This window comes from Tamandua tetradactyla, chromosome 20 (genome assembly GCF_023851605.1).
Source record: "Tamandua tetradactyla isolate mTamTet1 chromosome 20, mTamTet1.pri, whole genome shotgun sequence".
Classification (NCBI taxonomy): Eukaryota; Metazoa; Chordata; class Mammalia; order Pilosa; family Myrmecophagidae; genus Tamandua; species Tamandua tetradactyla.
Window position 1 is genome coordinate 4,735,412 of NC_135346.1, and position 22,828 is coordinate 4,758,239.

At 40.0% G+C, this 22,828-nt stretch overlaps 1 long non-coding RNA gene across 2 annotated transcripts in view; it reads left to right on the forward strand.

Moving 5' to 3' along the window:
- The window catches only part of LOC143664409 (uncharacterized), a 66,618-nt gene that overhangs the window by 38,709 nt on the left and 5,081 nt on the right, over nucleotides 1–22,828 (forward strand). The gene's annotated exons all lie outside the window — the stretch shown is intronic.

A 22,828-nucleotide genomic window follows, 5' to 3' on the forward strand; every position in this document is an offset into this window, starting at 1 on the left:
AACTGGAGTTGGCCTGTGACCCAGTTGTAAACAAGGAGTAGGTGTTGAAGGCTGCTGATTATGCTTCTTATTCTTTTTCATTCTTTCTGGGACTCAGGCTGGATTCTGGAGTTGCATTAGCAATTGGAAGTGATGGTTTCATGAGAAACTGGAGTAGCTACTTTTTGATTATTTGTATCAATGCCCCCCTTTCAGCCATTCCTTCAGATGTGAGGTCTTTACCAAAAATACTGCTAGTCTCTCATTCACCACTGTTTTTTTTCTGTATCTCATGAATTATCTGTAATTCACTGACTTATATTCCCAAGGCTCCAAGAGATCATTCCAACATCATTGTTCTTGATGAATCAGTTGTGTCATTTATGGACTTAGTGACTGCACAGTAGCTTTTGAGAGACAAAAGACTCACAACAAGTGAAGGGTATTATGAACATTAGGACAAAAGCTCACAAGTCCTCCTATTAGGATTTCTCTGGGCCATGGGTCCACGAACCCAAACCAGTATTAGAAATTAAGTCCCTTGTGCCTGAGGGGTCTACCTTGGAAAACCCAGCATTTTCCTTAAGCCAACAGTTTAGTTTGTTTCACTTGTTCTGTTTCATTTATCCAAACACAGCAGGAGATATTAGTAATGGCACAGATGCCACTATGACTAGCTAGTAAAACTCCTAGGCAATGTGATAATGCATTGTGACTCTGGCTAATCAGCTAAACTAATCTGTACTCAGTCTAAAGTGGGGTGAATCTCATTAATAACCTCTGCCAGGGTTAGTGTTAAGCTTATTACCTTCTTTTCTACTTGTATGACTCCAAATGTTGGGAATAGCACTATGGTTGTTTACACAAACAATGAGAAGGTAATTTCCTCAGGAAATGTGCCATAATAAACAAGAAGGGCTTCACTTTGACATCCACACCTAGATCATGGTTTCCAACTTGATGATTTATAGAAATCAGATTTCTTTGCAAAGATACATATCAGAACTATTCCTAATGTGCATGAGATGTTAGTTGGAGGCAAGCACAAAGAACATAATCTCCAATAGCATGATGTGAAATCCAAGAAAGTAGAAATTACTTGCAAATATCTGGGAACCAAAGTTTTGTATTGACTGGGTTCATATCTTGATCTCTATTAGTCTTTTAACAGAGGTGAGGACTTGACTAGGAACCTTAGGAGGGTTAGGAAAAGTGAAATCAGAGCTGTGTAAGCTCTGGTTAATAGGTTGCAATAAACTTTTTTTTTTTTTTGGCAGGGATGCAGATTATATTTAAATCACAAACTTATTTGTTTAATGTTAGTTGTGCATGAAGGTGTAGGCGGAACTGGCCTCTGCTAAAATTCTCCATGATCTAATTTTAAGAGAATATAATTTCTCAGAGGTTTTGTCCTGTGATTTGGTGGTGGGTGGCATATACAAGAATTAGTAAGGTTTAGGATGGGGTACCTGTTTCAGTAAACCTAAAGACCATTAACTGGGCATAAGGTGGCATTAGAATGGGCAGGTGAAGTATTAGATAAGATGAAAAGAAGAAGGAAAAAGGGCAGTGAGTCACTTTAAATAGGCAGTAGAATCTTGATAAGGCAATAAAAGGTCAGGAGGAGAGTGTTTTTATAAGAGCACAAGAGAAAGGAAAGGAAGATAAATATAAGAAAAGTATTTGGTCTTTTTGTAGATGAGGATGGTTTTTTATTAGTGATCATCTGCTTGTTCCATTGGCCTTCAGTTGGCTGTCCACATCAAATACCATCTGCTTCTGGGATCCTCAGGTCAATTTCAGTTTGTGGTTCAAAAATGGGAGTGATATCCAAATAGCTTGTTGCATGTTTTAATTGTCATGCATGGACTCAGGGGCCAATTTCTTGTAGTTTTATAACTGTTGTGGTCATAAAACTTAGTCAGATCCTTTTCTTCTAAGTTTTCAAGCAGTCATCTGTTGATGTCTCTTCTAGTATACCAAGTTTCTGGGTTGGAAGTTCTGAAGGGTCCACTGTAGAAGAGTATCAGGAACGGCATCCTGTATCTGGGAATGGAAGACTGGATGTCCTCTATTAGTTCTTTACAATTATCAGTAATTTCAGATTGTAATAAATCAGAGTTTGATATGGTAGGAGAAATAATAAGTCTCAGTCTCTTATTGTGATTTCACAGTGAGGTAAGGGAGATGACGGTATTTTCCTGATGGCCTAGAACTTATGGCCATCAAGGCTAAGGGAAGAACTCTAGGCCAAGACAGAGTCAGATAATTGAGCTCATTTAAGCTTTTTTTTTTTTAATACTACTTATGCAGGCTCCAGGAATTGAACCTGGCTCTCTGGCATGGCAGGTGAGAATTCTGCCACTGAGCCAATCGCACCATCCTTCATTTAAGTTTCAAATACCATTAATTCTTTCTAGGTTTCCTGACATTTGAGGATGATAGGGGAAATGAGCTTTTCATTGATGAATAGGACCTTATCCACAGTTCCAGTAAAATGGATGCCTGTATTACTTCAAAGAGTAGCAGGAATTCCCCAGGTGGGGCAAACATAATCTAATAGCTTTTTAGCTACTGTGGGCTCAATAGTGTTGGGACAATGAAAAACTTCTACCCATCCAGAGAATACGTATACAATAACCAGGACATATTCATATCCCATAGAAGGGAGTGACTGTATAATATCCATTTGAAGATGTTCAAAAGGCCCTTTTGGTGGAATTATATGACCCTGCTTCTCCTTTACAGTTTTACTAGAATCATGCAATTGACTATTGGAACAAGATTCATATTCTCGATGTGTTTCTCAGTTAAAGTCTACTCACCAGTGAATTTTAAAAGTTGAAATGATGTATTCTGAACCATGTTGTGTGTATTCATGTAAGGTCCTAGATGTAGGCCATTTTATGGACTAAGGTGCTACCAAACAGCCATCCTAGGACCATCAGAGCATCAAGCACTGAGCCACTTTTGCTTTGCAGTTCTTTAAGTCAATTGTTGTATTACTGTTAGGGACACCTGAATATCATCAAGGTTACTTGTCCAAAGGTAAAAATGTCTGTGTTGCCTTTTTGGTATAAAAGCCATTGAAGTCTTTTCCTTTATCCTCTCAGTGTCTGTTATTGCGTGAGCTTCTACTTTGTGTTAGCTACATCTCTCAGATATTTTAGAGCTCTCATCAAGCCATTAACTAGTTCCTGCAGATGTCATTTTTCCAGAGCATGCCAAAGTCATGTACTAAACCAAAAGCACATTTACTGTTAAATGGTTGTTTTTTGATATTTTGCCAATTTTAAAGTTCCAGTTAAAGTTGTTAATTTAGCCATTTGGGCTGATTTGATAAGAATTTTGATTCAAGAAGTTCCTGGGAAGAGGTTATTGTATAGTTTATGACAATTAGCATTTTCACTTTTAAGATAAGATCCAAATATACAAAGAAGTAAGGATTTTGGAGAGGAGCATTTTGGAAGTCCAATTTAGGGGGTGACACTTCATAGATGTTGGACAAGTAGATGCCCTCATCAGGGAGAGGAAAGAATGTGGCTGAATTAAGGGAATTACATTAATGGCTTGATTAATTGTAATTGATGTAATTACATCAATGTATTGAGGGATCAGAAGAAGGATTTCAGATGAGTTCAATCTCAGCAGAAAAAAGTGGGATGTTTACCTTAGAAGGAGTGTCTATATATCATAAGGAACAATTATATGCAGGAAGCAAAAAACTATGAGGCTTCAACAAATTTGGTGGTAGCAGTGACAGCACTAAGACAAGATAGATAGGTTCTGGCTACTGGGTCAAGTTCTGGGTTAGGACTCACAAGTCATGTCCATTTTTTTCAGGTACAAACAGAAAAAAAATCCTTAGCATAATTTGGAAGTACCAAAGAAAGTGACTATAATAAACTCCTTTCCTTCATCATCAGTATAGGGTAGGAGTTCCAGAATGCTAATTTCAGTGAGGTCATAGAATGGGGCTGCTAAAACTGAGAGTTTAGCTATCCATTGCTGACAGTAATCAATTAATCCCAAGAATTTCTGAAGTTGTTTTTATCTGATTGGCCAAACGAAGTGTAGAATAGCAGTGAAGCAATTGAAGTTAATATTTTCCCTTTTTGAGATGGGTTAGGAAGTAAATAATGTACAGTCCTTTGACAGAATTACAATTTATCCTTGGATATTTTGTGTCCCTTTGTGACCAGTGCCTCTAGTAAATAAAGGAAATCTTCCTGGCAAGCCTCCTTAATCTTAGAATGGAGTAATAGGCCTTCCGCATACTGGATTTGAGTAGGACCCTACAGAAACTTAAGACTTTTTCTGCATCAGCTGTGTTTTTTCCCTTTTATTTGTTAACTTGGTGTATTACATTAATGGATTTTCTTATGTTAAGAAACCACCATATATCTGGAGGAGTAATAGGCCGTCCACATACTGGATTTGAGTAGGACCCTGCAGAAACTTAAGCCTTTTTCTGCATCAGCTGTGTTTTTTCCCTTTTATTTGTTAACTTGGTGTATTACATTAATGGATTTTCTTATGTTAAGAAACCACCATATATCTGGAATAAATAATATTTGACCATGGTATATAATTTTTTGACATGCAGTTGGATTCAATATACTGCTATTTTATTGAGGATTTTTGCATATATATTCATAAGAGAAAAAGGTCTATAATTTTCTTTTCTTTAATTATCTTAATCTGGCTTTGTCATTAGGGTGATGTTGGCCATGTAGACTGAGTTATATAGTGTTCTCTGATTTTTGATTATGGAAAGAGTTTGAGAAAGATTGATATTAATTCATCTTGGAATGTTAGGTAGAATTCATGTGGTAAACCATGTGGTCCTGGGATTTTCTTTTTTGGGAGGAGGTTTTTGATGACTGATTCAATCTCTTACAATTTCTCTATTGAGTTCTGTTTCTCTTATTGTCAATTCAGGTAGTTTGTATGTTTCTAAGAATTTGTCCATTTTATCTAGATGACAAATTGAATAATTTGCTGGCATACATTGCTCATTGTATTCTCTTTTGATTCTTTTTATTTCTGTGGGGTCACCAGTAATATCCCCTTTTAGGTCTGATTTTATTTATTTACATCTTCTCTTTTCTTTTCTTTGTCAGTCTGCCTAAAGTTTTGTCAAATTTTACTTATCTGGTCAGAAAACCAACTTTGCTTTTGTTAGTCTATTTTTTACTCTCAATTTCATTTACTTATGCTCTATTCCAGTGTTACTTCTTTCCTTGTACTTGCATTTTGTTTGGTTTGCTATTATTTTTCTAGTTTCTCCAGGTATTTGTTAGGTCTTCAATTTAACTTCTGTTTTAGTTTGCTAATTTTATCAGAATGCAATATATCAGAAATGGGTTGGCTTTTATAAAGAGGATTTATTAACTTACAAGTTCACAGTTCTAAGGCCATAAAAATGTCCAAACCAAGGTATTTAGAGAAAGGAACCTTGACAAAAGAAAGGTAGATGGAATAGAATACCTCTGCCAGCTGGGAGGGCTCATGCTGGGATCTGCTGGTCCTTTAGCTTCTGGCTTCAAACAGCTTCCTTGGAGCTGTTTTATTTCTGCATCTCCAATGTTTCTGTCTGTTTCAGCACTGAAGATTTTTTCCAAATAGATTCTTCTTAAAGGACTCCAGCAAGCAGAATGAGATCCACCTTGAGTGAGTGGAGATGATCTCCATGGAAATCAAAAAGGTCCCACCCATAACTGGGTGGGTCACATATCCATGAAAACAGCTTAATAAAAAGGATACCAAAAAAAGAGATGCAACCCTATAATATTAAATCAGAATTAAAGAACATGGCTTTTCTTGGGTACACAACAATGTAAAGCTAGCACAGCCTCTTTCTACTTTCTTGATATAAGCATTTAGGACTACAAATTTCCCTCTTAATACTGCTTTTACTACATAATATATGTTTTGATATCTTTTTTTCTGATTTTCATTCATATCAAGATGTTTACTGATTTCCCTTGCAATTTCTTCTTTCACTGATTAAGTATGCATTATTTAACATCGATATATTTGTGGATTTTCCTGTCCTATGCCTGTTATTGATTTCCATTTTCTTTCCATTGTGGTCAGAGAAGATGCTTTGTATCATTCAATCTTTTAGAATTTATTGAGACTTTTTTGTGACTCAGCATGTGGTCTATCCAGGGGAAGGATCCAAATGTACTTGAGAAGAATGTATATTCTGCTGAATTGAGGTGCAATTCAGCAAATAACACATATTTATATCTGTTAGTTCTGGTTTATTTTTCACATTATTCAGTTCTTTGTTCCTTTATTAATGTTCTTTCTATTTGAAAAGTTACCAACTTAGCTTCAATAACATACATGTTCTCTGCTCCCATATCCCTCCATTTCTCCTTTTTATATTCTTTTTGTCTCTCTTTTTCTCTTTATATTTTAATTATCCATTATGAAGACATATACTTTTTACTTGTTCAATTTTATTCTTGCTGTTACAGGAATTAAAGAGTTATATAGGGAACACACAGTACTAAAGGTTTTGCATTTGCCCTTATCTTTACCCTTAACAGTGAACTTCATTTCTTTACTTCTTCTCCAAGGCACTTTCCCTTTTCCTTTCAACCTCCAAACTACCGTTAGTTGTTTTTGTAAGGCAGATCTTTTGTTGACAAACTTTCTCAGTTTCTGTTTATCTGTAAATATTTTAAAGTCTCCCTCATTTTTTATCTTTCAATGCAATTTTATTGATATAGTCACACAACACATAACCCATCCAAATGAGTTATAGTACCATAATAAATGGCTCATAGTACCACCATATAGTTGTGCATTCATCACCACAATTTTAGAACATTTTCATTACTTCAAAAATGAAATAAATATAAAAGAGAATACCTAAAACATCTCACACCCTTTATTCCCCCTTTTATTATGATAACTTTTGCCATTACCCATACACTGGATAAAGGGAGTGTCATTCACTAAGTTTTATAATAACATGCCCACACAATAGAAGTTATATAGTTATACAATCATTATCAATGTCCAAGGCTATTGGGTTACAGCTCAAAAGTTTCACATATTTCCTTCTACCTATTTTAATACACTAGAAACTAGAAATATAATGAGTCAGTAGTCAGAATCACTTGTTTAATCCTAATTTCTCAGTTATAGCACCTCCTTCTCATTTGAATATTATCTCAATCTTCAGGCATATTTGCATGTGCTGGTTTGAAACTGTTGTGTACCTAGGAAAAGCCATGTTCTTTAATCCTCATTTAGTTTTTTTTCTTTGGGGGGGATCATTTTGACTAAGTTATTTCCATGGAGATATGACCTATGCAATTGTGGGTGGGACCAGTGGATTAAGCGGTTTCCATGGAGATGTCTCCATGGTGGTGTTGCTTACTAGAGTTCTTTAAGAGGAAACCATATTGGAAAAAGTTTTAGAGCTCACATAGCCAGAGACCTTTGTAGATGCAGAAGAAAAACACCTCTGGGTAAGTCTTATGAAATGAGAGGCCTGGAGAGAAAGTTAGGCGATACTGTCAAGTGCCTTCTCAGCTAACAGAGATGTTCAGCAGCAAAGACTCCAGCGATGCCAGTAACATGCTATGTTATTCAGGGTTCTCTAGAGAAACAGAGCCAACAGAAGAGATCTGTAAATATGAGACTTATAAGATACCTAATGCAACCATGGGAATTGAAGAGTCCAAAATCTGTAGGGCTGGTAGCTCTAATGAAGGGTCTGGATAAACCCAACAGGAGAGGCTCACTGATTGGAGAAGCAGTGAAAAAGTCTCTCTTCTTCTTTAAAAACCTTCAACTGAATGGATTATCTCACAGTGGGAGACATACCTCAGTTGATTCACAGATGTGATCAGCTACAGATACAATCAACTGACTGAGGCTTAATACATTAGTCTTCCAGTTTATCAACCAGTCATGAAATCCTTGCAGCAATGGACAGGACAGTGCTTGCCTGACTAGACAACTAGTCATTTGGTCAAGTTGACACCAGAGCTTAACTATTACATTCCACCCTTATCAAGATGGCAGCAATTAAGCACCTTGAAACATGCTTAATTTCCAAATAAAACACAACAACAGGCGTATGTTTAACCTAACAATTCTCAGCTGTCTTGCATACAACCAGAAACACACTACATTTTTCCAGAAGAGGGTGCAAGCCCTTAGTAACATTCTTAAACTTCATATCCTATGACTTAAATACTATAACATGAACAATACAACATATGTCATATGATAAGAGGAAAACAAGCTATTTGCTTATGTACAAATGCAAACACGCATAACAAAACAGGAAAGAAATATTCATACAATCACATTCCTCATTTCTGTAACTGATCATGTAGTTATAGTTCATATTTATTACCACCTTCTTCTTTACACATTCCATGTTCCTTTTACCCTCAGCAAGCACTTCAGCTGGTAATGGTTCTTTGCCAGCTTGGTTGACCCAGACCTTCATTCCTGAAGTTTTTGTGCCATTGGTATCCCTGCCTGGATTGGGTTGTTGAAGTTTTTCATTGGCTTTAATCACAGAGCATATTAGCACTAAGAGATGCCCTAGGTAGCCCCAGTATTCCAGGAAACTTTTTTTTTTATCTCTATTGTGTAGTTGCAGTCCTATTTTCCCTCAACAGTCAGGCTCAATCACCCCAGACATGACAGTAATCCATATCATGCCTGTTGATTCAGTGATATGAGAAGCCAAAAGTGGCCAGGTGGCAGTCTTGATTTCCAGTTCAATGGAATCATTGCTGTGTCTCCCAGAAGGAGCACTCCTCCTTTTGGAACTAAGACCTGTAAACCAATAGAGCTTAAGGTTTTGGGGATGGAAAGCAAAAATTTTCCTATTGGATCACAAGGGGTAACAGTGAGTGGTGCCATTCCATTTCTACCCTTTCATTCCTGGGTTCATGAATCCTAGCTTTGGGGAAACAGCACCATAGAATGGATACTGATATTATACACAGCCTCCTGGAGAACATTGACTCAGTCCAGAAAGGTACTGCCATGTAGTTGGCACCATACTTGGGTCCTCAAAAGGCCATTCCACTGTTTTATCAATGCAGCTGCCTCTGGATGATGGGGAACATGGTAAGACCAGAGAATTACATGAGCAAGAGATCATTCTTGCACTTTATTTCCTGTTAAGTGGGTTACTGGATCAGAAGCAATGCGGTGAGGAATACCATGACAGTGGATAAGGCAGTCTTTAAGCCCAAGTATGGTAGTTTTTGCAGGAGCATTATGTGCAGAGAATAAAAACCCATACCTGAAGTATGTGACTATTCCAGTTAGAACAAATATTCTAGTTTTCAAGCTGCCAGAATGCAAAAAAAAAAAACAAAACAGAAACAGAATAGCTTTTAAAAAGGAGAATTTACTACATTGCTAGTTTACGGTTCTAAGACTGTGAACATGTCCAAATTAAAGCAAGGCTATAAACATGTCAAATTAAGGCATCAACAAGAGGTTAACTTCACACAAAAAAGATCAATGAAGTTCAGGGTTTCTCTCTCAACTGGAAAGGCACATGGTGAACATAGAGATATCTGCTAGCTTTCTCTGCAGGCTTCTTGTTTCATGAAGCTCCTTCAGGGGCGTTTTCCTTCTTCATCTCCAAAGGTCTCTGGTAGCATGGACTTTCCATGGTTCCTGTGCTCTACTGTGGTTCTCAAAGGGAGTCTCTCCAAAATGTTTTCTTTCTTAAAGGATTTCCATAGACTAATAAAGATCCACCTCAAATGAGCAGAGTCACATCTCCCTCCAATCAAAGGTTACTCTCCTCAATTGGTCAAATCACATCTCTGTGGAGAAAATAAAAAAGCCTCCATCCAGGAATATTGAATGAAGACCAAAGACATAGTTTTTCTGGGGTACACCAAAATTCAAACCAGCACATTCTACCCTTTGGATCCAAAAAAGATATGTACTTTCCAAATGAAAAATATATTAATTCCATAATAATATTAGAAAACTTTAAACCATTTAGGAACAATACAAATACAACACAAAATCAGAAACAATACAGAATCTCATTAAAGTTGGTTACAGACATGGTCTATCCTTGGGCAAAATTCTCCTCTGGCTCTGGACTTGTAAAAATCAGTCTTGGATTATGCCCATCAGACAATAGGACTTTCCACAAATCCTTCCTTGATAACTCCATCTCCAATCCTGGCTTTTTCTGAAATTGCTGGCTGCTTCCATGTCTGATTAAATCCTCCTGTGGGATATTATTCTCAAGGTCTCCCTTCCTGGAGGTCCAAAATTTTCCAGAGCATCAATTTTTGGTTTCTTTGCATCTAAGAGTTCAGTAGTTTGCTTTTCTCTTTCCTGTCACATTTCACTGTAAACTGCAAGGAGGAAGGAGGCTGCACTTGCCACATTTATTTTGGAAATCTCTGTGAAATATACAAGTTCATGACTTTTAAAATCTGCCCTCCAGCAAAGCCACTACTCAACTTTGCCAGATTATCTGCCATTTTAAAACAAGGTTCGCCTTCCTTCTAATTTACAATAACATTTGCCTCATTTCTGTCTAAGGTCTTATCAGAAGTATCTTTAGAGTCCACATTTCTGCCAGCAGTCTCTTCAAAGCACTCTAGGCATTCTCTATCAAGCTCCTCACAATTCTTCCAAAATCTTCCCTTTATTCATTTATGAAAATGTTCCCACATGTTTGGTATTTGCAAACCACAGCAATCCCCAACTTCTTTCATGCCAAAATCTGTTCTCTAGTTTGCAAGCTACCAGAATGCAATATATGTAATGACTTTTAAAAAGGGGACTTTATTAATCTGCTAGTTTACAGTTCTAAGACTGTGAAAATGTCCAAATTAAAGCAGGGCTATAGAAATGTTTAAATCAAGACAAGAGGTTAATTTCACTCAAGAAGGAAATGTTCAAATCAAGACAAGAGGTTAACTTCACTCAAGAAGGGCCGATGAAATTCAGGGATTCTCTTTCAATGGCAAAGGCACATGGCAAATATGGTGATGTCTGCTAGCTTTATCTCCAGGCTTCTTGTTTCATGAAGCTCCCAAGGAACATTTTCCTTCTTCATTCCAAAAGTCACTGGCTGTGTGGTCTGTCATGGTTTCCATGTTCTCCTGTGGCTTCCAAGGGGACTCTCCCCAAAATGTTTCCTCTTTTAAAGAATTACAGTAAACTAATCAAGACTCACCTCAAATAGGCAGAATCACATGTCCCTCCAATCAAAGGTTAATCCCCACAATTAGTTGAGTCACATCCTGTAGAGACAATCAAAAAGCTCCAGCAATATTGAATGAGGACCAAAGAACATAGTTTTTCTGGGATACACCAAAATTCAAACCAACACAAATAACTTCCTCTCCAATGATGGAAGTGTCCCAATTTAATCGAACTGCCACCAGGTAGCAGGGTGATCACCTCAGCTCAGGGTGACCCACTCAGTGTGGGTCTCTGGTACTGGCAGTTTGGGCATTCATCAGTGCTGTAGCCAGGTTGGCCTTGGGGAGTAGAAGTCCATACCACTGAGACCATGCAGAAATTCCATCCTTACCACCACGCTAATTTTGTTCATAAGCCCATTGAGAATGGCAGGAGTGGTTGAGGAAAAAGGATGACTTGAATTCACAGGATAGGTCATCTTATCCACTTGATTATTAAAATGTTCCTCTGCTGAAGTCACCCACTGGTGAGCATTCACATGGGGTGCAAATATCTTCAAGTTCTTTGCCCACTCAGAAAGGTCCATCCATATAACTCTTCCCCAAACCTCATTGTCACCAATTTTTCAATCATGCTCCATCCAAGTCCCTAACCATCCAGTCAAATCAGTAGCAACAATCCATGAGTCAGTATACCAATGCACCTCTGGCCAGCTCTCATTTCAAGCAAAATGAACAACAAGGTGCACTGCTTGAAGGATTTCTCCTCACTACTGTCCTGTAAGGACATCCCAGAATAGGATTGTAGTGCTGCCATTGTCCATATCTGGTTGGTCCCTGCATATCATACAGAACCATCTGAAAAACAGGCCCAAGTTTTCCCTTCTTCAGTCAACTGGCTGTAAGGATTTCCCCAAGAGGTCATAGCTCTGGTCTGGGAAAGAGAAGGTAAGGTGGCTGGAGTGGGGGCCATGAGAATTTGGGCCACTTCCTCATGTAACTTATTCGTGCCTTCAGGACTTGCTTGAACTCTATTTCTAATATACCATTTCCATTTTATGATGGAATGCTTGTGTACATGCCTAACTAACTTTATGGTGTTGTGGGTCAGACAACACCAAGCTCATGACAGGCAACTTGGTCTCATGGTAACTTGGTTGCCCATGGCTAAGCTTTCAATCTCTATTAAGGCCCAGTAGCAAGCTAAAAACTGTTTCTCAAAATGAGAGTCATTATCTTTAGTGGATAGTAAGGCTTTGCTTGAAAATCTTAAGGGTCTGTGTTGTGATTCTCTCATAGGGGCCTGCCAAAGCCTCCAAACAGCATCCCTATTTTCCAGTGACAGTTCCAGCACCATTGGATCTGGTGGATCATATGGCCCAAGTTGCAGAGCAGCTTGCGTAGCAGCCTGGACCTGTTGTAGTGCCTCCTCTTGTTCAAGACCTCACTCAAAACTAGCAGATTTTTTTGGTCATTCAGTAAATGGGCTAGAGTAGCACACCCTAATGAGGAATATGTTGTCTTCAAAATCCAAAGAAGCCAACAAGGCATTGTGCCTCTTTTGGACTTAGGAGAGGCCGGATGCAATAGTTGTCATCCTTCACCTTAGAAGGGATATCTTGACATGTCTCACACCTCTGGACACCTAGAAATTTCACTGAGGTAGAAGGCCCCAGTATTTTTGCTGGATTTATCTTCCATCTCCTGACTCATACACCTGACCAATAAGTCTAGAGTAGTTGCTATGTCTTGCTCAGTAGGTACAGTCAGCAGTATATCAATATAATGGACCAGTTTGATGTCTTATGGGAGGGAGAAATGGTCAAGTTCCCTACAGACAAGATTGTGACATAGGGCTGGAGAGTCAATATACCCCTGAGGCAGGACAGTGAAGGTATACTGCTGGCCTTGTCAGGTGAATACAGTTTCTGGTGGTCCTTACTGACAGCTATTGAGAAAAAAGCATTTGGCAGATCAATAGCTGCATACCAGGCACCAGGTGATGTGTGGATTTGCTGAAGCAATGATGCCACATTTACAATAGCAGCTGAAATTAGGGTCACCACCTAGTAAGGTTACGGTATCCACTGCCATCCTCCAAGTCTGCATAGGCCAAATAGGAGAGATCACTACCCTTGCATCCTTCAAGTCCTTGAGAGTGGCACTAATCTCTGAAATCGCTCCAGGAATCCAGTATTGCTTCTGATTCACTATTTTGCTGGGTGAGAACAGTTCTATTGGCTTCCAATTGGCCTTTCCTACCATAGCAGCCCTCATTCTGTGAGTCAGTGAACCGTTGTGGGGATTCTGCAAGTTACTGAGTATGTCAATTACAATTATGCATTCTGGAACTGGGGAAATGACCACAGAATGGGTCTAGGGAATCACTGGACCCACTGTGAGATGGACCTGAGCTAAAACTCCATTGGTCACCTGACCTCCATAAGCCCCTACTCCGACTGGTAGACCAGAGTGATGTTTTGGGTCTCCTGGAATTATTGTCACTTACAAGCCAGTGTCTAATAATCCCTAAAATATCTGGCCATTTTCTTTTCCACAGTGCACCATTACCCTGGTAAAAGGCCATAGATCTCCATGGGGAAGTCTGGGAGGAAGGTTAGCAGTGTAAATTTTGGGCACTGTAAAAGGATCCTTCCCCAAGGATACCTGGTCCTCCCCTCATTAAGAGACCATGGGTCTGTAAACTGTCTTAATTATGGGAATTCATTAAGGGGCCATGATTCACTGTTTTTGTAATTCCAGCTGGACTTTTGTTCACTTGACCTAGAATTCTTCTGCTTATACAGCTCAAAGAATAATTTAGTAGACTACCCATCTATTTTACTTCTAGGTATCCATGATATACTAACAATGCCACAAGTCTCTTCAAGTCAGATTATTTTGATTGCTTCTTTGAGTCTGCAGTCCATTATGGTGGCCATGCCTAACTTGTCTCTGGTGATTAACTGTCACTACATGGCTTCTGCCAACTCAGGATCCAATCTCCCCATTTTGCTTAAGGATCCCAGCTCAGTGACAGCAGTTCCTGCAGTAATATCTGACCTACAGAGAAGGGTGACTACAGAGCTCTTTAGAGATGGTGGAGCTAGTCTCACAAATTTATTTCTATAGGTTCTGGTGAATGACACGTCCTCTGGACATTCCTGAGTTGTGTGAGCTGGTCTTCCATGATAAATTGATTCTAATATTCCCATCTCTCTAAGGTTCTGCATCCCCTCAATTGCATTATACCAGGGTGGTTCTGGCATTTCAACCTCAGGTAATGTTAGCCAGCTTTGAATCCATGTTTCAGCCAACCATCCAAACAGTAATGCACTTTGTAACTCCTAAAGCCATAACATTGAATGCAGATTCTCTGCTTAAGTGGCCCACATCAATAAATTCAGCTTGATCCAATTTTATAAACCTTCCACCATTATCCCACACTCCATTCCCACACACATTCCCCTGATTTCTGTCTATATAATTTGGAAAATCATGCAGTTCTTTTGGAGTATAGCATACCTCCTCATGGGTCACACTTTGTACCTCACCTTTTGGGGCTGGTTGGGACTTTAGTTATAGATCTTGAAGAAAATATGGGTGGTAGGGGTGGGTCATGAAAATAATAGAAATGTCTTTCAAACCAATTATATCAGGACATTCCATTGCAATTTCATCTGGTGAAACAGGATTAGTCACACCAGACAGAGAAGTGAAGGCTGTTTCCCCACAGGAGGTGGTTACAGGGTAAGTAGTCAGTGAAGGATTAATCTCCTTAGGTGGAGATTGAATGGCATTCTTCTTTGAGAAGACTGAAGGCCAGGAAGCTGTTTCCTGAGGGCAGTCCATTACAGGTCTATCTAGCAAAGCCTCAACAGATTCCAGGGGTCCTGTCTCCCATCATCATCATCATCATCAAGCCATATATCTCCATCCCCTGATTCAGGATCCCATTATTTTCCAATCAAAGTCCTTACTTTAACAGAAGACGCCCTGCAAGGCTGAGATTTTAGTTTATGTTGTAAACCTGCTATTTGCACAATGTGGCTTTGTGTCTGTTTTTCAGAGATTTCAAGTCTGTGATTGTTCTAATTTGTTAGCTGCTGGAATGCAATATACCAGAAACAGAATGACTTTTAAAAAGGGGAATTTAATAAGTTGTTCGTTTACAGTTCTAAGGCTGAGAAAAAGTCCCAATTAAAACAAGTCTATAGAAATATCCAATCAGAGGCACCCATGGAAAGATACCTTGGTTCAAGAAGGCTAATGAAGTTCTGGGTTTCTCTTTCAAGTGGAACAGCACGTGATGAACATAGTCAGTTTCTCTCTCTTCTGGAAAGGCACATGCTGAAATGGTCAGGGTTCCTCTCTCATCTGGAAGGGCACATGGCCAACATGGCATCATCTGCTAGCTTCTTTTCCTGGCTCCCTGTTTCATGAAGCTCCCCAGAAGGCATGTTCCATCTTCATCTCCAAAGGTCACTGGCTTGTGGGCTCTCTGCTTCATGGTGCTGCAGCATTCTCTGCTCTCTCTGAATCTCCTCTTTCTCCAAAATGTCTCCTCCTTTATAGGATTCCAGAAACTTATCAAGACCCACCTGAATCGGTGGAGACATGTTGTCAGCTAATCCAGTTTAACAACCACTCTTGATTAAATCACACCCCCAGGGAGATGATCTGGTTACAGTTTCAAACATACAGTATTGAATAGAGATTATTCTGCCTTTACAAAATGGGATTTTGATTAAAACATGGTTTTTCTAAGGTACATACTTCCTTTCAAACCAGCACAGTGACCAAAGGAAATAAGAAAGATTTTCTTTCAGGGCACACATGGAAACTTTTAGATCATTCACACAGTGCTGAAATTTCAAATTTGAAGCCTTTAGGTCATTCCTTTCCCTCATCACTGTATCCGGTATATCTAACAACAACCAGCCAACATCATTATACCTCTTAATTCCACAAATCTTTGTAAAAGTCTCAAAAACATTATCACCCAAAGTCTTGACTCATATCAACATATAATTTGCAGAATCTAATGGTGACATTTTGAGTATCTCTTTAGGCAACTCACCCCATGGACTGCTAGTACCATCTTGATTATGGGAAACAGAGTCATTAATGGCTCTGAGTCTAGTCAGAGTAGAAAACCAATTGTAAAAACCCATTTTTTAAAAGATTTTGTTTCTCAAGAACCACTCCTGGTAATGTGGGGCCCAGAAACATTGCTCATTATAAACAGCTTGGTAAGATGGTCCCCATAAGTTTTAAGGGAATATGATACAACATAGCTTGTGTAACCAATGATGTAATATGCATATATCTAATCATGTATCCCACGGGTTAAGTCGCTTGTTGAAAAAATACCACTTTTGTATAATTTATTCTATAAGAGACTATTGCTCTGTAAGCATCAGAGCAGAGTGCAGGGGAATGATTAAAGATGACCACTCTACCAGTGACTCCTTATGCATTATTTCAGCTTGCTACTTGACCAGAGCAACAGCTCCTTGAACTGGAACCTGACATATGGCATAGTCAGTAGGATGAACAGTGAGTGGCCCCCCTGCCTCAGTAATGCCAGACCAGATGGGATGTAGCCTTCCACAAGCTTGTGGCATCCCATAGTGGCTGTTTGCCACTGGAATCCGGGTTCCCCAGTGTGGTATAGCAGGGAAGCTGTCTTGTTTTTTTTTTTTTTTTTTTTTTTAACTATGTTGTGGGAGCAACATAAGGAGGCTTTAATAGCACAAGCATGGGTCTGGAGGCAGCAGCAGAAGCAAGAATTAGAAGCCCAGGTCTGAGCCCTGGAAGAGGAAGTGGCAGCCTTGGGATCATCTGAAATGGAGGGAGTTGGGAGTGAGTTGGCACCGTTCCAAGCAAGTAACCCTCCCTTGTTCCATGCCAATCCCATACCAAAGAAATGGTCAAGACTAACCAGTCCTTGGCTGTAGGGTGTGGGCCAATGGGTCCCCCACAAGTTTAGACAACATATGCAGCATACAAACTGGAAGGGCTTTGAGATATCATCAAACAGGTATGTCAGTAACCTGGTGAGACACTCTTGGCATGGTTGTTGCACCTGTAAGACAAAGGGCTGAAGGCTAGAACTCTCTGAAAGTGAAATAAGTACGGCAAAATCTGGCGAGACACTCCTGGTGTGGCTATTGCACCTGTAAGACAATGGGGCTGACCACCTGGAACTCTCAGAAAGCTGAACAGCACAGTTAGGGAATGTAGAGGTGCATGAATGGGAGAAGAGAGGGTGCCTGGTAAAGCAAGGGGTGGAGCTGCTATCTGAATAAAAGCCAACCCTAGAGAGGAAAGAGGCTGGCAAAGCCAGTGGCCCCACCAGGGTATCGCAGTTGCAAATGTAGGTGATTTAATAGCCACAAAAGTGAATCCAGAGACAATTGATCAGCAGCCCAATGATGTGTTACTGGCTTTGTGGAAACAATTATCCTGGGAACAGTGTTTCAGTAAGTTAAAGGGAATAAAGAAGGTTGAGCCCTGTCCCTTGTGCCTACATGATGTTTTACACCTGCACAGCTGGGATGACATGGGAGTAATTGACTGACATGCTGGCTGTGGGGGTCTGGGTAGTGAGGGAACAGGGGAACTGAAAGCCCCATGTAAAACTTTCAAAATACTTGTCCCTCCCACAATTTATGGGATGTCTTGACCCTAGTTGACACAGGGGCACAATGCACAATGTTGTATAGAAACCCTGGTTTGATGGCCTTCTGACTCACATTGACAGATATGGAGGGCACACAGTCCGTATCAGACAAGCCATGATAGTGCCTGGCATTGGTTGCTTGCTGCCCTGAGCTTACACAGTATATATCTGTGCTATTCCTGAATATATGTTAGGCATGGGAACTTTGCAAGGACTGATGTTAAGAACCACCCACGAAGAATTTTGGTTATGGGTGTGAATAGTAAAACCTGCTCTTGGAAGTCACTCTCACCATTCCTTGGTGTGCCTGCCTGAGCCCTGAAGAATTGTTAAGGTGAATTAGTTGAGGCAATAGTGGTTGCCTAGAGGACATGAGGAAATTAAACAAATAATCCTACAAATGAAAAAGTCTGGGATCATGAAGATGGCCCATAGTCCTTACAACTCCCAAGTTTGGCCTGTGCAAGAGCCAGACAGCACATGGAGAATGACTGTTGATTACCATGAGCTCAATCAAAGTCACTTCTCCCCTGCATGCTGCAATATCATTGATGAGATGTAATGGATCAACTGACTCTTTCTTTGGGACAGTACCTCTATATGGTGGACTTGGCAAATGAATTTTACTTTATTGACCTGGCTCCAGTGAGCCAGGACCAGTTTGCATTCATCTGGGAAGGGTGGGAATGGACATTTGAGGTTCTGCCACAGGACTATATACATAGTCCTACTCTGTTCCATAGGTTGGTGGCTCAGGACTTGACCACTTGGCAATATAAGGATACAGTGTCTTCATATCATTATATAAATGATATCATGCTAATCTCTGATTCCCTTACATATCTAGAAGATGCCACAGACAGCCTGCATCACACACAAGAGTACTGAGAATAAGCAATCAATGAGGCCAAAGTCCAAGGGCATGAATTGTCTGTTAAGTTCTTGGGAGTTGTCTAGTCATATAAGACCGAAGTGATCTCAGAAGCTGTGATAGATAAGGTCCAAGTATATTCCAGTAAAGCAGCTATAAGATTTTGTAGGCCTTTTGGGGTACTAGAGAGTGTTAATCCTCCAGTAGGCTCAGGTCTTGCTTCCTTTGTATGCCTTAATTAAAATAAATGCCCCATGGAATTGGGGAGGAGATCAAGAGCAGGCATTGTTCACAACAAAAAGGGCAGTAGTGCAGGCCCAGGTATTACATGTGGTGAATAAGGTGGTTCCTTTCCACCTGGACATGACAGCCCATGAAGCAGGCTTTAACTGCAGACTCCAGGGCAGATGCAAGGTCCCCATAGGATTTTGGTCCCAGTTATGGAAGGGAGCAGAGATGAGATACTCCCCCATTGAGCATCAAGAAGCTGCTGTCTATGATGCCCTGCAAGCAAGTCCAGTACAGGCCTGTAATAGAAGACCAGCAGAAATTGCAAGTGATAAAGACAACCTACCCCCATTGAATGGCAGTGGGTTTGTGGTCCAGTTTGGGCCACAGATATGGCCAGGATTGTGTCAAAGTTCTGCCCAGGATTGGGCCAAAGGTGTGGCCAGAAATGGGCCAAAGATCTAGATATACAGTGGACATGGCATGTGTAATATAGACCACAAGCTGTGGAAATGATTAAAAGTTACAATGGCCTCCTGACAGAAAAGCTGTGAGGTTTAGCCCTGGAGGAACCAACATTGAAGGGGTGGGCTACTCCAATTGTTTACTGGTGTTTGCTTCTTAAATGAATGGCCTTGGCATACAGACTACTTCCCTTTAGGCTTGGTAAATAAGGGGATGAGCCTTGCCTTTGCACATGCAAGTACAAGGAAGTGATGTGTTGGAAGGACCCCATGTGTGGGAAGGAGGGTTACTATTATAAGCGCCCCGTGTTTTGCAACCAGGGACAAGGAATGAATGGCCATGACCATGGAAAACATTGACCAAAACCTCTTGCTGTGTGGTATGTCTTTTGCCCTGGGGAGATGGTAACACCTGAGGTTTGTAAGTACAAACTTGGGTTAAGAGGTGGGCAGCTCCTGTGTAGGTGACCCTTCTTGATGAAGAGGAAAGTTCTTTGCTTCAAAGAACTTTTGTCTTGCATCCTGATGATGCTAGCATGGCCTGAGGGAACCTGGTTTGATACTCCCTCCTGGGGTAGAAACCCCTGGTTGCCACTATTCTTTCACAGGACGAGCAAGTAGCCTGTGCTAGGCTCAGTGGATGAAATTTGTCTCTAATGGCTTCTAAAGCTTTATTATCTCTCTTACCAGGCTGATTGTGACTAATAGTGTGGCAGAATGGGCCCACACCTATACGAAAGTCCACAATGTCTCTCATTGCTGAGTGTGTATTGAGTTTCCAACAGAGGCAACTGAAGGGGTCCCATGGCAGATAGCACCAGCCACTGAACAGAACTGGGCAAGCCTAGAATGAAACAATCACAGTTCTCTGGCTTGGGAAGAGGTACAGCAAGCTAGTTGACACTTTGCTTATCTGGGACATGGACATTCCCGCTGCCCCCACCCATCCGTTGTTTAGGTGTGCCATAAAGAATGGTTGGGGATGGCATATGGGCTGAACATGTGGATTGAAAAGAAAAAGCAACATGGTGTATTGAGCAACATCAGGGAAACTCCCAGAGGGTAGCAGGGTGGAGGGAGTCCTGAGTCTTTTTGTAATCAGACCATAATGTCTACAGTTCCCAAAATGTGATGGCATGGTTGCCTGTATGAAGGGATGGATAGAATTACCCAGATGAGTAGGGTTGTTATTCAAAAAAGAATGGTTTTAGATCTCTTGACAGATGCTCAAGGGGAACTTGTGCAATGTTACATGTAGAATGTTTTATGTATCTTTCTGAAAATCAAAATTCTGTTGAAGATACCTTGGATGAGAATGAAAATGGATGAGGAAGTACAAGCCAATCACTCCCTCTCACAGAATTCCTTATGGTCTAGGTGGAACTCCATGACAGGATTTGGCATTGGTTAATAGTAACTTAGCATGCCTGTCTGGATTTCTAATATTTTGCTGCTCACATTATTGCTGTTGTGGCCTATGGGCCCAAGGCGCAGCCCTGTGGGATACGGCATCCCCTAGAACACAGGCCATTTAAGGGGTGGAGTATGGGGCCCAGAAAAATTTCTTAGTATAACAGCCTGCTAAGATGGCCACCATAAATTCCAGAGGGACATGATACAACATAGCTTGTGTAACTAATGATGTAATATGCATGTATCTAATCATGTACCCCACAAGTGAAGTCATTTTGATATAATATACATGTATCTAATCATGTATCCCAGGAGCGAAGTCTCTTGTTGAAAAAATGCCACTTTTGTGTGATCTAGTATATAAGGGACTACTGATCTGCAAGCATCAGAGCAGAGTAGAGGGAATATTTAAAAATGACCACTCTACCAGTGACTCCTTGTGCTCTTTTTAAACTTGCTATCAGGCCAGAGCTACTGCTCCTTGAACTATAACTTGACAGTACCAAGCTGTGTTAGTTAGAATTTTCTAGATAAACAGAATCTACAGAAAAGATCTGTAAAAATGAGATTTATAAAGGTGTCTTAAGCAACCATGGGAATCAAAGAGACAAAAATCCATGGGGCAAGTTGTGAAGTGGCCTGCTCTGATGAAGGGTCTGTATAAACTCCACAGGAGAGGCTCACTGGCTGAAGAAACAGTGAAAGAGTCTCTCTTCCACCTTTAAAACCTTCAATTGATTGTATTATCTTGTTTTGGGGGGGCATGCCTTAATAGATCATAGATGCAATCAGTTACAGATGCAGTCAACTGTCTGATGATTTAATTGACCACCAGTTAAAATATCCTTGCAGCAATAGTCAGACCAGTGCTTGCCTGACTAGACAACTGAATAGGAACATTTGGCCAAGGCGACACCAGAACCTAACTATCACGTGTGGCTTCCCAGGTTTCAGATGTGTCCTATATGGCATCAGTCTTTCTTGAGTGAATATGACCTCTTGTTGGTGCCTTAATTTGGGCATTTTTATGTCATTACAACTGTAAACTTGCAACTTAATACATTCCATTTTAAAAAGCTGTTTTGTTTCTGGTAAATTGCATTCTAGCAGCTTTTTGGTGTTAAAATCTGCAGTTTCCAAATACAAACATGTTGGAATGGCTCTTTAAATGAATAAGGACAGGATTCTGGAAAGAGTTGGGAGGATCTTGATAGAGAAGGCCTAGAGTGCTTTGAACAGGTTGTTGGTGGAAAGATGAACTTTAAAGTTAACTCTGGCCAGGATTTAGGTATAAATGATGCATGCATTATTCCAAATGTGAAGGAAGACAGCCCTTGATTTAAAATGGCAGATAATCTGGCAAAATTGAATACTGGTCTTAGATGGAAGGCAGATTTTCAAAGCCATGAGCTGGGATATTTGGCTGAAGTGATTTCCAAATTAAATGTGGAAACTGCAGCATGATTTCTCTTTGCAGCTTATAATGAAATGTGACAGGAAAGAGAGGAGTTGAGAAATGAACCAGAAATTCATGGTCAGAAAATTCTGGGCTTCCAAAAAGGGAGAGCCCAGAGAATAGTGCCCTATACAAGGATTTAACCAAATATGGAACAAGCCAGTCATTTCAGGAAAATGGAGCATTGGAGATTGTGTTATCCAGGAAGGATAAAAAAGAAAAGCTCATTTTAATAATAGTGGCATAGGAATTATTTATGATACTAATTCCAGTATAAAAATCAGACTATTCAGATATGCATTCAATTTCTGTGGATTTTTTTCTCAATTTAAAATTAGTATTTACAAATTTTATACAATGAATATAAATTATTTTTGGATCCAGACATTTTATAACATTTTTAATAGTGGTAAAATTTTTGAAGTAATTTAATGGAATGTTTTAAGAGAGTTTGACTGGGATTTCAGATTTGTAACTCAACCAAAAAGACAGATGTAGAACAGAGATAGCTGCTCACTACAGCATAACTCCTATTAGCAAAACTTGAGAAACACCCTG